Source organism: Poromitra crassiceps, assembly GCF_964638095.1.
Source record: "Poromitra crassiceps genome assembly, chromosome: 22".
In the NCBI taxonomy this organism is placed as follows: domain Eukaryota; kingdom Metazoa; phylum Chordata; class Actinopteri; order Beryciformes; family Melamphaidae; genus Poromitra; species Poromitra crassiceps.
The window spans coordinates 17,092,762-17,109,502 of record NC_139647.1 but is presented as its reverse complement, the minus strand read 5'-3'; positions in this window follow the sequence as shown (position 1 = coordinate 17,109,502).

Below are 16,741 nucleotides of genomic sequence, written 5' to 3'. Positions count from 1 at the left end.
GCCCTTTGAGGCACACTTTGGTTGCTATAAATTAATAAAACTTGACTTGTGATGGATGTGTCAGAGACTAGAAAAAGCAATGTTCATTTTTGGGGGGATCAAGTTTTTTTTACGGATTTTTCAACCATTTTCTCCCAAATTGTACTTGGCTAATTCCCCCTGCTGTCCCACACGTTTCTCCACGCCCTCTGCCAATCTGGCGAGAGATGTAGACTAGCACATGCTTCCTCTGATACATGTGCAGCCAGTCGCCAGCCTCTTCTTTTCACCTGACAGCGAGGGGTTTAACCGGCAGGACGTAGCGCATGGAATGATCATGCTATTCCCCCCCCCCCCCATTTTCCTAAAGCAAGCTGTGCCATTCCACTGGCTTTATATGCCACTTGTTACATTCCTAGGTGTTTTTCTAACTCTTCCTAAAGGTTATTACTGCTATAACAGTATTCACACCACCTGAGTTATGTTTGGTGACATCAGAAAGCCTATCCACTGTGTTTCTCCATTATTATGTTGATTTTCACTCACAATTTGACCGAGTTCTTGCGAGGACTGACACTGTCTGTGTGACATCTAAATGTATTTTGACACTGTAAATGTTTTAAGTTTTTTATCGTTTGTTAACATTAAGCAAAATGGACCAATACGTTGAGTTGAGATTGAATCAGAAAGTTGCAAAGAGACTATTTTTCATCCGAAAGCCATTGTGTTCAAGAATGTATGTGTGAAGCGATATACAGACTTTCTTTCTATGTTGATTGATATAAAATTGATATAAAATCCCAATTTGAAATGGATGTTTACTTAATGCAATGACATGCATGATATCTGCAACTGTCAATTGTTGAGAGATAATCTCCACTCTAAGTAAGATTTTTTTTCCCTCTCATCTCTGATGTTCACAAACAAGACAAAACGAGACCAAATAGACTGTAAGGAGTTTGTGATTTACACGTGAGGAGTCTCCAGGACTTGTTTTGATACTGTGGTTGTTTGAATGTATCTCCAGTACAAGTATATTTTTTGTATGAGTCTATGAACTTCACTCATTTCAACATCATTCATACTGTGAACATTGCAGAAACCTCTATCTTAACAAGTCATTTCAACTTTTATTGAGCCCTGAAATACTTTTTTTTATCAAGTTTTCTTTCTCCCCAATTGTACCTGGCCAATTCCCCCTGCTGCTGCTCCACCCCCGCTGCTGATCTGGGGAAAGTTGTATGTAGACTATGGCACATGCTTCCTCCGATACATGTGCAGTTGCAACCGCTTATTTTCACCTGACAGCTAAGGGTTTCACCGGCAGGACTTAGTGCATGGGAGAATCATGTTATTCCCCCCGGCCAATTGTGCCTGTATGGACGCCCGACCAAGTCGCAGGTAACAAGGGGGCTCGAACCTGTGACCCTCATGTTGGTACTAGGCAGGGAATCTAATGCTGCACTACCCGGACGCCCAAAATCATATTTGATTGAAATCTTATTTTGTGCTTGTGAAGTGAGATCATCTTGTTTTAATTTAATGTATTATTATAATAACATTCAGCCTATAATATGGAAGAAGGAAAAAAACATAAAAAAAACACATATATTATCAACAGCCAAAAGGTGGTGCTACTGTACCAGCCGCATAAGGTGCTTATGTTATGTGCTTATGTAACGGCATTGTGTTTGGTGGTAATTGCAGCAATGTTAAGGGCTTGCCCAGGGGTGGATTCGAACTGCCGACCTTCGGCTTGCTGGGCGGACACGCTAACCACTTCTCCAAGAGAGCTAGCTCCCTTGGCGGAGCTGATTAACATGTCTTTATACTGGGGGAGTGAGTTTAACCAACCTACTCGCTACCACTCGGGACTCACGAGGACTCACATTCATTCAGTTACACTTATAAGAGGTGTTGTTGTAAGAGGTGCATGTTGATACCACCAAGTGGTCCATGAGAGAACAGCTGGGCAAGTTGCTTGTCACTTTTAACCTCGTCAAAGTAAGCCAGGAACGGGTCCCATGATAGTTGAACATTTCTTCAGTGAGTTGGTCCTCAGGAACCTGAGTCTCTCTCCATACATCTAACTGAGACCATGTCCATCAGCCAGAGCTCAAAGGAATGTGGAGAGGGGATGTGAGGATGGGAGCAGGAGACGAAGAAGGTAGAGGCAGAGGCAGGCTTCAAGTTCCCCACAGTTGATTTATTGTGGAGAAACCAGGCTTTTTTAACATGTTGAGTTTCATAGGAAAAATACAAAACTGAAAAATACTCTGAATTGGGTTTGTTAAACAAGACAAATGTCTAAATACAAAATACCAGCATGAAGAGATCACACTTAACTGGAACCCTTAGCCTAGGCTAAACCCATCCAAACGTGGGCCCTAGCTATCAGGCCAGCAGTCATGTCCATTCCTTCCTGGCACAAGGTAGAGTAAGCTCCCTCACAAGGGTGCTTGTCAGCTAAATATTCTTAGCTCCTCCCACAATGGAGCAAACAGTGTCAATTAAAATGAACAGATCAAGGGTTTCATTCTATACAATTATTTAGTACATTGGCATAATTAAATAACTAGATGCCAATTGCATATATTGCAAATGACCCGATCAACTTCTAAGACACTCATAACTTTATACATTTCACTCTACTCAAAACACTTGGCACAATCCACTACCCCTCTCTTCCAATGAGGGTGGACTCCTCCGCCTCTGTTTCACACACCAGGCCTAAATTAAGAATTTCCATGTGTTAATTAGCACCAACTGCCCCACTGTAATGAGACAGACTACAATGAATAAAATGTCCCAAGCAAACAAACACCAACTCAACAGTATAATTATATAGGGCATGGGTGTCCCCATGACAGGGGAATATTTTAGTCTCTTAGAACAGACGAGTTGGCTTCCGCAATTTTCAAATGCTTCCGCCATACCGTCTGTACTTCGTAAGGGAGAATCATGCACCAACCGGAATGGGAAGCAGAAAGGCGGGTCTTCCGCTCATTAGTCCAATCAGAATTATTTTAAGGCGGGTCTTCCACTCATTAGTCCAATCAGAATTTTTTTTCTTGGACACACGTGTCGTGATTGGTCGGATTTTGTCAAACTTCCTTCCAGTCTGAAGGTTTTTTTCCCAACTTCCTTGTGCATGTTCTGGGGGTGTAACGTACAGACTGTATAGCTGCATTCGCCGGATGTAGATGAGACAGTCTGTTTTAAGAGACTAGGAATATCTCATTTTAAATGACTAGCTCACTCATTAGCATTGCAGGCGCATGCAAATAAGCACAAACACAACAGCTGCAGCAAGCAAGAGCCTGATTACAGCATTGCAAACACACACACCACGGACATAACAAAAAATCAACACTGATCAACAGCATTGCTGCGTAAAAGCGCACAGCCGCACACGTGCGCAAATATGACCAAATCAACAACACAGCATGATCAACAGCATTGCGTAAAAGCGCACAGCGGCGCACAACATTATATAAAAGGTACACACAGTGACCCCGTACAATCAATCAACAGCACTGCGTTTTGTGCAAGGCATACAAATAAACAGCATGAGAGCAGGGCCGCTGGAAGTCACTTTAAGCAGGGGGTGCTGGGAGGAAGGGACTCTCGGTGGGGCCCGCAAGGGCCCTGCCGAAAAAGGATTTGGGGTTTTTTGGATGTTTTTTTGCCATATTTAGATGAATATCTCATTTTAAATTAACATTAGGATTATACTGTTGTGATGTAATTATTCAGTATTTTCTCCTTTTCTCACTCATTCAGAGCAAAGAGGGAGATATATAGCATGATGATAATGCTCTATATCTCCCTATTTGCTCTGAATACACCAGTTAACATGACACAGAGTTAACATGATAGAAATATTATCAGCAAACTTAATGACTAGACTAATTATTCTGATCTGAATGGCAATGATTATAGCAAGAAACATTGACTCCTCTCTTTGCTGTATAGTGGGAGATGCATTTTTGAGTAGGCTATTAAAATAGCATGTCAAGTTCACGTTTCTTTTTTGCCAGATTAAACAATTCGTATTGGTTGTTGGTTGGTTCAACACAACATGTGGGCGCATGCACGCTTCTTCTTCTTCTCTACCCTACAAGCATGTAACTTCCTTTATTGTTATTGTTGATAATTCTATTTAAATAGGCAACATTTTCAGTATATCAATAATGCAATAATTTCCCGAAACATTCCCAAACAAGAAAGGAACATAGTGCACTGCAAAATATTTGTAATTACATTTGTAAAAAAAAAAAGAAATCATTTTGCCACTAGGGGGTGCTGCAGCACCTGTACTTCCCGCGGCCCTGCATGAGAGAACAACAGCAGCATTATAGGCCCTATGCTTGTCCAACAACACTGACTGACCTCTGAACAGCAGAAAAGATAAATACAGTAACATGAAAATAGTCTACTCACCCCGGCTCGTCCGCAACTGCAGCACTTTCTTGACGACGCTGGCCTTGCTGGCTTGATGTTTTCTCCTGGACTTTTACTAAAAACTTTCTGATGTCGATTTTGTTTAAACAAACAAATTATGTGGCACGCAACGCAGAAGTGGCACAACAGTGGACGGCACAGTGGCTCAGTGGTTAGCACTGTTGCCTCACAGCAAGAAGGTCCCAGGTTCGAACCCCATTCCGTCCCAGGTCCCTTCTGTGTGGAGTTTGCATATTCTCCCCGTGTTCGTGTGGGTTTTCTCCAGGTTTTCCGGTTTCCTCCCACCATCAAAGACATGTATGTTAGGGTTAAGACTCCTGTCAGTGCCCCTGACCAAGGCAATGACAAAAGAACTGGAGTTGGTCCCCGGGCGCTGCACTGCGGCTGCCCACTGCTCCTAGTTCTAGGAAGGTTCCTAGTAGAGGATGGGTCAAATGCAGAGGATGAATTTCCCCATGGGGATAAATAAAGGATCACTTAAGTTAAGTTAACTTAACTTAATTTCACTTAAGGACACAGATGTCACTTTCCCACCAGAACACACACCCTCAATCAGGACTGAGTTGCAAAACATTCAGCAGGTTCCTCCCTGAGCAGCAGGTGTCTGTTATCTAGGCTGATTACTGCGCACATGTCCTGATTTGTGATAGGTCTAAATGTATGTCAATCATAAAATAGCCTATATGGCATGTATTTGATTCAGTTACAGTATATTTATTTTTTGGTTTTGACGTTGCATGCAAATCTCTCTAAAGATTTCTGTGCAAGGGTGTTTTTTTCTTTTTCTTTTACACACACTTTTACACTGGCCGGGCAAAGACAGGAAATAGGCGGGCCTGCCCCGGTCTGCCCCGCCCCCAACGCCGGGCCTGAGTGAGGATAATACAGTACATGCTTAGTTTTAGCTCTGCAGTGTTCTAAGCAGACCAGATGGTATGCAGCAGATGATAGAACGCTCATCCATAAGAGACTTGAGACTTGACCAAAGACTTGAGAATTGGCTTGGAGATGATCTCACTGCACTAATTTGGTGATCTATTTAACCCATTGATACCTGATGCAGCATTTGTGTGTGTATCCCTTTAAGACGCGGTTAAAGGCCTTCACACTCACATCCACACTGTATGCTGTCATGTGCTTCTGTTGCATGCTTGCTGCTGCTGCAAGAGTCTCCTCCAAACCAGCCTCCACCTTTGGCTCTGATGTTTGTTTGCAATCTGGAGGGTCTTTACTTCTAAATTAATCCCCATGGGGATTACTGCAATTATTATTTATCATGACACTATTTATTCTGTTATGCTACAGCAGGGAGTATTCCCAAGAGTAGGACCATATCACTAAGTCCAAATCTATTGTCATCTCTATTTGCATAAATGATAGAAGCTACAGTATGAATGATTCCCGAGTACAAAACACTTATTTCTAAAGTATCACACTATGTTAATTCTTCTGATTTACTGTTTCCCTCCTTATCTTACCAGGCAAAATGGGATGGGCTACACCAGTGTCATGAGTCGTCTTGGTGTGTCAATAGCACCACTCGTTCTTCTGTTGGATGATGTGTGGAAACATCTTCCAGAGGTCATCATCTGCTCTGTTGCCATTATATCAGGCCTAGTGGCTCTGCTCCTTCCAGAAACACTCAATGAAAGGCTGCCAGAGACCATTGAGGACGTTGAACATCCAAGGTGAACATTTAATTTAAAGAATTTGAAGGAATGGGAAGACTCAGCAAGCTATTTTCTCTCTCTCTCTCTCTCTCTCTCTCTCTCTCTCTCTCTCTCTCTCTCTCTATATATATATATATATATATATTTTTTTATATATAGTCTGGGGCCAACTGTATTTGGCACTTTATTAAATTGAAAGATTGAGCAGCCAATACACATAATTAATGCAGATATAGTATGGCAAATAAATTATCCAAATTCATGTCCTTTTACATAATTTCAGAAGAAATCACATCTCTTCTCACCCCACGGAGAAGGCAGATGTTATGCTGGGATCAGAGAACGCAACAGCCATACATCAGTGATACATCTTTGGTCTCCCTCAGAAATCCCTCCATAAGCTCCAACTGGTCCAGAACTCAGCCGCCCACATCATCTCCATAACCCCCTCTTTCCATCACATTAGCCCTGTCCTACAGCAACTCCACTGGCTCCCGGTTCAATTCCGCATAGATTTCAAAATCCTCCTGCATGCATTTCAAGGCCATCCACAACCTCGCCCCTCCTTATCTGTCTGACCTCCTTCACACTGCCACCTCTACCAGCTCCCTCAGATCCTCCTCCTCCATCCACCTCACTGTCCCTTCTGCCCGGCTCACCACCATGGGGAGCAGAGCTTTCAGCCGCTCTGCTCCAAAACTCTGGAACTCACTCCCACCTGACATCCGCAATATTGACTCCCTCCCCTCTGTTCAAATCCAGCCTCAAAACTCACCTCTTCAAGATTGCATACTCCCTGTAATTTCAATGGTGTTTTCTTTGTTTACTGTTTAGTTTTTTATCTTGTTTCTCTTGCACTCTTCTTTTATTTTATACTGTTTTGCTTGTATCTGTTGTTTTGCATCTGATTTTAACTCTGTAAAATAAAATTTATTATTATTATTATTATTATTATTATTATTATTATTATTATTATTATTATTATTATTATTATTATAGATGTTTTTGTGCTGATGGATGTACCCCTTGGCTTGCCTTTGTTCATGGTAGCAACATACTAGATGTTGTGAGCAGAGTGTGGAGTAGCCAACCTCATTCTGTAAATGCATGTAGCATTGAAACATGATTTCTTTTGAAAGCCTATTGTAAATCATGGTCAAAAACGTTGATATGTTTTGGTGTGGTAGGTAAACATCAAGATACTCTATGATGTAAATTTGAAGGCAATTTATTGTTTGGAAGCAGATGATGTCATAGACTTTGTGACATCGTCAGTGACATCACAATTGCTCGAGTGTAACCAGAAACGTGACCAAAATCGCAGAACCCACTTAACTCTCTTTATAAAGGATATAACGTTTGTCAGTAAATAGTTCAGGAGGAAACGTTCCTGTCACTGTGAGAAAATGTCCAGAAGCTGCACAGAAAAGGCTTCTCTCCGGAGATCCAGCAGCTGAGGGAGAGCCTCTAGCCAGCAGCTCAACTGAACAGATGAAAACAGAAGCTGGTGGAGAAGACTGGAGTATCAGAACCAGCCAAGAACTTAGATCCAGCTAGTAGTTTACAACCAGCAGCTAGATGACAATAATTCAGACTCTTCTGAACCTGAGACTGAAGACAGTGATGAAGAATGGATGGAAACTAGTGAACCTCAGTCAGGTTTAGACTCACAGAGAAACAGTGAAGTTCTTCAGAAGAAACATTTGAATTGCTCAGTTTGAACAAACAAAAGATCACTGAGGTCCTCTCCCATTAGCTGCTCCTGTCGAAATGTGTAATTTAGAACGCTATATCTTCTGTAATGTGCGTTTGTCTTTGTATTTCCCCCCCGTTTTAATTGTTTTCCATGTTGTATGTATTGTCTTTATCATGCCCTGATGTGTGATTTTTGCTGCCTTCTTGGCCAAGTCAGCATTGTGAAAGAGATTTATATCTCAATTGCTTTTTATCTGGTTAAATAAACAGATGAAATAAATACAATTGTTACTAGTGTCCGAATCCTCAACTCTTAATTTGATTCACTATACGAGTGAACCATTCCGAACACGGCTAATATGGGATAATATGCGATAAGATGTAGCCTATATAACCTGGTAGTGTATAATGTAGTTAATAGACAAAATATCAAATGTCTTCTTGTTTAGTTTTTAAATTATGCCTATAATACATTTTGTCAATACAGGGTAATTGAGAGGAGAATTAACTGACCCAATATTGACCCCATGTCATTGACTCTATTCATAGCTTTCAAGGGGCGTTACGTGCTGCCGGGAACGCCCACCTGGCGGTCAAAAAAAAACCTGTTCATTCCGTTGCCTGCGAGTCGACTCACGCTGTTTGTTCAGCCAAAGTGTCGCATAGCCTACCTGTTGTGCTATCGGTTGCACTAAACCGACGAGGAGACACGCCTGGCTTGTGCTTTTACAGAATGCCGTCGGAGAAAGAAAACTCAGACAGGAGGAGGTTATGGATTTGTGCGATTAGACGTGGTTCAGTCGCTGGGGAGGGCAAATGGCTACCATCAAAGTACACACGTCTTTGCGGCCAACATTTCATCAAAGGTATTAAAGCTCAAGTAACGTTAACGGGGTATTTTAATCATTATTGTAACGTTACTTGAGCTTACCTTTGAGGAAATGTTGGCCGCAAAGACGTGTGTACAAATGGCTGAACAAACACTGCGTGAGAACCTAGTCGACTTGGCTGGCAGCGAATGAACAAGTTTGTTTTTTGACTGCCAGGTGGGCATTCCCGGCAGCACGTAACGCCCCTTGAAAGCTATGAATATATTGTATCCTCTCTCTCTCTCTCTCTCTCTCTCACACACACACACACACACACACACACACACACACACACACACACACACACACACACAAACAGTGAGGATGATTACACTCACCTGTGGCTTTGTTAAGATGCCTGCTGCTGCTCAACACTCATGCATGCATGTTTGAACAATAGGCAGTCAGTAGGCCCCAAGGCGTAGGCTAGTTCTAGTACCATGGGAGACCCTCTGTAGCTTGGGGGTTCCTATCACCTTTTTTACTCAATTGCCAATTTGACTATTGCAGTATTTGTCTAATGTGTAATCTATTCACCTGCGTACCTTTATAGGGTATAATTAACCCTGTTAGCAAAAGGCAAAGCAAAATAAACAAAGACTATCCTCCTGTAGTCGGGTCGATAGGATGCCTATAGATGCAGGCTTTTCAAGAGACAACCTTGTGCAACACTGAAGCATTTTAGGATTTCTTATTCACCCTGTTTGAATAAGACCCACAATCAATTTTGATTGATTAATTGATTGGTGGACAGGTGAGTCATTTCAGATTATTCCCTTATGCCTCTTAAGTCAGCCACACTTATTGCAGGGTTTGTTGTATGAAGCAAATGTTATTCTGTTTTGCAGAATTCTTGAGGATGAAGTTTGAGAATATTCTGGAGGAAGTTGGTGGTTTTGGGCCTTTTCAAATAGCCATCATCATAATACTATGCGTCCCTCGACTAGTTCTGCCGGGTCACTTCCTGCTGAATAACTTTATCGGTGCGGTGCCTCCTCACCGCTGTGACATCAGCAAACTGGACACTGGGGAACTTTTCAGAAATTTAACTCAGGAGGAGAAGCTGGCCGTCAGCCTTCCGCTACAAAAAGATGGGAGTCCAAAGTCCTGTGAGATGTTTGCAGAGCCGCAGTTCCAGCTCCTATCCAATGTTTCCAATGAAACCTACATGCCTACAGTTCAGTGCCAGAGCGGATGGGTTTATGCTAACTCCACCTTCAGGTCTACCTTGGCAACGGAGGTACAGTAAAATGACTGAGATATTGTATTAAGTGGTAAATTTTGTGTGCAAGTAGTAGTCAAATCGGTAACACTTCATAATACTGTAACACAAAAAATGGGTAGTTACTGAGGAACGAGTAAGGAACGAACCATTAGTTCATGAATAGTTAATGATTAGTTAATGAGTAGTTGATAGGTAGTTCCTTAATGGTAGTTACTTAAGAACTGACCATTAGTTACCATGTTAACGAACCAGTAAGTAATGATTACTTCCCTAAAAAAAACTTTTTTTCATTTGTTTTCATTCACTAGTTCATTAATAGTTAATCGGTAGTTCCTTAAAGATCCTTAATGGTAGTTACTTAAGAACTGACCATTAGTTCCCATGGTAGTTACTTAAGAACTGACCATTAGTTACTATGTTAACGAACCAGTAAGTAATGATTACTTCCTTTTTTTTTTAAATATATATTTCACTAGTTGTTAAGTAATGGTAAAGTAAGCAGGAAGTAATGGTGTATTCCTTAGTAACTACTCAGTAAGATGTACTGCTTTACTTGAGGGGGCACAAACATGTTAAGTAATGGTAAAGTAAGCAGGAAGTAATGGTGCATTCCTTACTAACAACTCGGTAAGATGTACTGCTTTACTTGAGGGGGCACAAACATGGGAACTAATGGTAAAGTAAGCAGGAAGTAATGATGTATCCCTTAGTAACAACTCAGGAAGACTGCTTTACTTGAGGGGTCACACACATGTTAAGTAATGGTAAAGTAAGCAGGAAGTAATGGTGCATTCCTTACTAACAACTCGGTATATACTATAGGAATACACCATTACTTCCTGCTTACTTTACCATTACTTAACATGTGTGTGACCCCTCAAGTAAAGCAGTACATCTTCCTGAGTTGTTACTAAGGGATACACCATTACTTCCTGCTTACTTTACCATTAGTTCCCATGTTTGTGCCCCCTCAAGTAAAGCAGTACATCTTACCGAGTTGTTAGTAAGGAATGCACCATTACTTCCTGCTTACTTTACCATTACTTAACAACTAGTGAAATATAAAAAAAAATTAAGGAAGTAATCATTACTTACTGGTTCGTTAACATGGTAACTAATGGTCAGTTCTTAAGTAACGACCATGGGAACTAATGGTCAGTTCTTAAGTAACTACCATTAAGGATCTTTAAGGAACTACCGATTAACTATTAATGAACTAGTGAATGAAAACAAATGAAAAAAAGTTTTTTTTAGGGAAGTAACTAATCATTACTTACTGGTTCGTTAACATGGTAACTAATGGTCAGTTCTTAAGTAACTACCATTAAGGAACTACCTATCAACTACTCATTAACTAATCATTAACTATTCATGAACTAATGGTTCGTTCCTTACTCGTTCCTCAGTAACTACCCATTTTTTGTGTTACAGTATTATGAAGTATTACCGTCAAATCTTCAAATGTTAGCTTAATTAGTAACTAATAAAATCATAGTGAGGATAAAATTGGAATGATAATTAATCTTGACAAAAGATTTTGTTTTACAAGCTGCAGATATATAGGGCATCTTCTTTTGATGTGTTAACAAAGTCAAATGATATAGTCTAAAACAAATGATTGAAAAGTCATGGATGAGCTTTTTATAGATCAGCATAAGAAAGTAACCAAAAAAGGCTAAAAAAAGAAACCCAAGTAATCTGAATCAAAAGTAATCCCATCACAGATAACATTTCTTTTTCAAGGAAGGAAATTTAAGACAACTTGCTTTAAATGTCTGTCAGGTTTCTGGACCAAATAGCGACCAATATTACAACAACAAATAAGAAATGTATTTGGTTTATTTATGCACTACCTGCTTTGGAACAAATATTTGTATGACAAGCTAAAAGAATAGCATTAACAAGATTCAATACTTCATTGCCATGTCAACAGAGTTGATAGGAATTTGCCTCAGTGCAGCTCTTAAAAACAGACCTAACATAGAAAACACAGGTAATAAAAAAGAAATAAGGACAGCAAAAACAGTTATCCCATTTATACATTCATACATAATATTGTTAGAACCGCTGTAAAGTGCATTCTGCTACATTTGTTTGAGGAGCATGTTGCTTTGTGCTGCTGCCGTCTACATTCAAAGTCAAAGTGCATGTCAAAAGTGCGTCAGAGTTCAAGGGTCGAACAGCCTGAGCCTCAGGATAAGTACTATTCCTGAGGTGATATGTTCTAAGAGACTGTAGTTTTTGTTTTGTTTCATATTACATGAAAAATGCAGCCCATAAGTTAATTTTTCTTCTGTACTGCTCTTCGTTCCTAGTGGGATCTTGTCTGTGATAGAAAAAGCATGAATAAAGCCACAGGCACAATCTTCTTTATTGGAGTGATGTTTGGCGCGATAGCTTTTGGAGCCATCAGTGATAAGTATGTGCGAGTCTCTTACAAACTGTAACATCACTTATATATATGTGCGTGTATATATATATATATATATATATATATATATATAAATGTGTGTATATGTGTGTGTGTGTATATATTGTAGCGTTCCTGGTATTTATGAGTCGGAGGCTTCTTGCTGGTACAGGGTTCTTTATTTTCAGTTAGTCATATTACAACTCTAGGCGGTTGTCACGCACATAGCTAGCTAGCTGCTTCTCCCTTTGGCGGTATCTGGAGACTGCCCGCGCATGCTCCGTCTCCCCCGGAAGTCTCCCACAAGCATAGTGTTCCCCCCAGTAACACTCCCACACATCAGTTCCTATCTGCAGTCGAGACACCTCCATTGCACACCACACTACATGTCATTACCTGGAATACCTGGATCGCTACATATTCCCCGCCCAACAATAAGGCAGCTCCCACGCTGGCACCCACAACCCCCACATATCCCCCCTGTACCAAAACACAACAATAACTTTTCTTTTTTCCTTAACACACTTTTTTTTTAAACACATTCCCCAGGCCTTTTTTTACCTTTCTCCAACATTTTCCATTCCCCAACAATACCCCATGCCATGTACATTTTTCTTTTCTTTACAAACATTTCCCAAAACCACCACCATCCTCCCTTTTTTTTTTTATAACTCAAAGTCCCCCAAGTGCCCACAGCCCTCACACGCACCACAGTATTTCCACACGTCCTCCTCGCGTCCGGCCCAGTAGAAAAGTGCATGAACATTTCGGAGCATCTTCTCCGGCTCGTCATGCCCCGTACGGCCCCTGTGCGCCCACCGCACAACCAACCCCCACAAGTATCTGGGCACAACCGTCTGCCTCCCTTTAACCCCGTGCCCTGTTCTCTCTAACAGCCCATCTTCATCCAGCCGCAGGTCGGAAAACATATTCCACAGTCCTTTCGTGGCACCGGAAAACATGTGAGTCTCCTCCACGGGGGGCCGGCGTCCAGCCGCCACCCACGCAAGCACCGGACCGATCTCCGCGTCCTCCGCCTGCCTGCGTTTCCACTCACCCACGTCGACATCCATGATGGTCATGTCGTCGTCCTCCAGGTCCATATCTGAACAGTCCCCCTCGTCTTGCACTCGCTCGTCCTCCCGTCCCCCTCCCCCAGGGGGCGGCGTGTTCAGGACAGCAGGGGGAACACAACCGGCCTCGATCTCCACATAACCCGCAAGGCATAACCCGCCATATGACTATAAACAAACACACTGGCGTGTTTCATGCAGGCTAGCAAGCGTAACTGCTGTATGTCTGAGTCTGACCCTCTGACGGTCTGACCAGATTGTAGAAAGAGATGTAATGCAGGATAGCCAAGCGAATGTGTTTGGATGGAAGTTTGACGCTAGGCCAATCAGAGGCAGAGAGGGGCGGGTTATGCCTTCGCCATCATCCCAAAAAAAATATCGCTTCCTGTGAGAAGCAACTGTTGTGTTGGGTTCTCTTATGATGAGCACTTTGAGTTAGACTTGAAGGTTCTTTACTTTATAACCGGCAGGCTTGTACAACATAGTCAGACAGTGACAACGACATACATGACAGCTCGCATCTTGACCCCGGAACTGATACTGCCTCGCGCCTGTGACGAATGAGTCAACTGGCTCTGTTGGCTGCTGTACTCTTTTGTTGAACTTAGCCCGTTCGTATATTACGTTTTTCTTTGGCACAAAATATGTGTCGAAGCCCCTTTTAACTGGCTCGTACTGCAGGCGATCTTCTTCTGTTAACAACAGCCCTCGTAGCACGTCGTCTGCTTAATCCCCCATGCAGTACACCAGCGTATTGACTTGGTTAGCTTCGGTAGACGTGTTCAGGTGACTTGCCAGTCTGAAACGTTCAAATCTCCTGATCCACTTCTCCCACTCCTGTGGCTTCGAGAAGTCAAAAGGCTCCGGAGGTTTAATCGTAAACGTTGCAGTCGGAGGCGCCGCAGCCATGGCTACCTGGCCGTCCTCGCTCATCTCGTTTACGCTAGCCGGAGACCACTTTGAGTTAGACTTGAAGGTTCTTTACTTTATAACCGGCAGGCTTGTACAACATAGTCAGTGACAGCTACGGGGTTATCTCGCCATTCCGAAGTGTCGGCATTCCGATCATTGACTGGCTTTCGGAGAGGCGGCCCTTTTTATCTCCAAAAAATGTTTAGTCGAGAAGTTAGGTTTAGGGTTAGGTTCTGGGGGAGGTTAGGCTTAGGCGTGGGGGGTGGGAGAGGTTAGGTTTAGGGTTAGGGTCTGGGGGAGGTTAGGTTTAGACGTGGGGGCTGGGAGAGGTTAGCTCCAGCCGGTCCCCAGGGTTAGGGTTAGGGTTAGGGTTCTTTCGCAATGGCGAGACAGATCTCAATTTTGTCGGAATGCCGGTATTTCGGAGTGCCGACATTTCGGAATGCCGAGGTGTCCCCGACAGCTACATACCTAGCCCCTTTCGGAACTGCTAAGCTAACGCTACGCATGCATAGCGTTAGCTAGGTTAGCAGTTCCGAAAGGGGCTACTACATACCATGCTACATACATGACAGCTCGCATCTTGACCCCGGAACTGATACTGCCTCGCGCCTGTGATGTCATCCACAGGTCACATGCCAAACAATAACATTACACCACAGCAACAACACCAAGCGAGGCTGCAGCAAGCATATTGAAAGACAAAATCCTACATCGCACCAAAGCATACAATGTATTTTAATGTTATTTGACTTACTGACCACCCGCCTCAGTGCTTATTATGAGGCCAGAATAACAGATGCTGCCCTTTGCCATTGGGAAGGCTAACCCTTTTGGTTTTATTTATTGTGTATGATTCAACTTTTTACCTATGATTTAATAGTATTGCATGTTTTTGTAGATTGTTGGGCCTATTGTATTTTTAATTTTTATAGCTATTTTTCATTTGCAGGTTAAACTGTCAGCTGAGCTCTGTTATTGAAGCTTTGGCTAAAGGCCTGAATTTTACAATGATGTTTTGAAATACATGTTTAAAAATCGATTGTGTTAAAAGCTTGTGTTTTCATTGCCGTTATTAGGCTACAGTAATTTATTTTCAATGTCCGCTATCAAGAGCAATTTGGTTAATAAAATCGCTGGGCTGGGCACAGTGTTTGTGGTGTGTGCAGAGATGGGCGAAAATACATCAAAAAGTATTTTGATACAAATTACAAATACTTGCTCAAAAAATGTATCACAATACAAATACAAAATACTGGTCTGAAAAATGTATTTGAAATACAAATACGTATTTTGTATTTTGAAAATACATGAAAATACATTTTATAAAAACTGATAAAGAACTGCAACAATTAGTCAATTAATCGATTCATTGCCAAATATTACATTAATTTCCTATTTTGATGATCTATTAATCATTTTGAGCCATTTCTTTAAGGAAAAATGTCCTAATTATCTGATTCCAGCTTTTCAAATGTGACATTTTCTGGTTTATTTAGATGGTAAACCATCTCTTTAGTCCTCTGTGACAGTATTCTCCTTTGTGTACCCTCTAACACACTACACTTCTTCCATTTCAGTTGTTTTTTAGCACAACTTATTTCTCCTTCACTTCAGCTGTTAATTGCCTTATGTGAGGGCTTTTGAGTTACAGGTAGCATTTCTACACGTTACAGTAACCTCACGTTTTGGAGCTTTGACCATGTTTAGCCAAAGATCTGTTATGAGAGTTATGTTATGATAGTAGGTCCCCTATAAACAACTTCACATCCACCATGTCAGTAAATTGTCACATAATATAGTCTTTATTTAACACGCTGCACACATAGAAATACAGCAACATTATTTATTCCACCACAAAAGGTTACTTTTCAGGAACATGTAACCATGGTATGGCATACATGGTGAGGGGAACTTAATCCTGTGGCTAATGTATGGAAACAGGGAGGTTGTCAGCTTTGTAACAGTATATTTATTTATCCATTTTGTAGAGCTGAGTTGGGTACGGAGGTGTCTCTCTAATATGATGTTTTGCATGCAGTAAACAGTTTGATTTGCAGATAGGGCAGTGTTTGTCTTAGCATGCAATAAGCTTATCTAACCATCACATTTAGTACTTTATCTCTGTGGGAATTTCCACCAACACGAGGCTTCAGTACTAGTTTGAGTCAGACTCCTTGTCGTGTTTGAGTTAGACTTCCTGTCCATTTCAACAGTGGATAAATGGTTACAGACCAGTCGCTCAAACACCTTCATGACAGTTAAATCAACAGACTTGTAATCATTCAGGCATCAGGCTGTAGCATTAGACTTCTACTCTATCAGCCTGGTGTAATGTGGTACTGTGTCGGGTTCATCACGGCTTTAATCAGAGGGTCAGGGGGACTCATGGTTCTGCACCCCGCTAAAGCTCAGAACCAAACATCCTTTTGTTATTGTTGTTG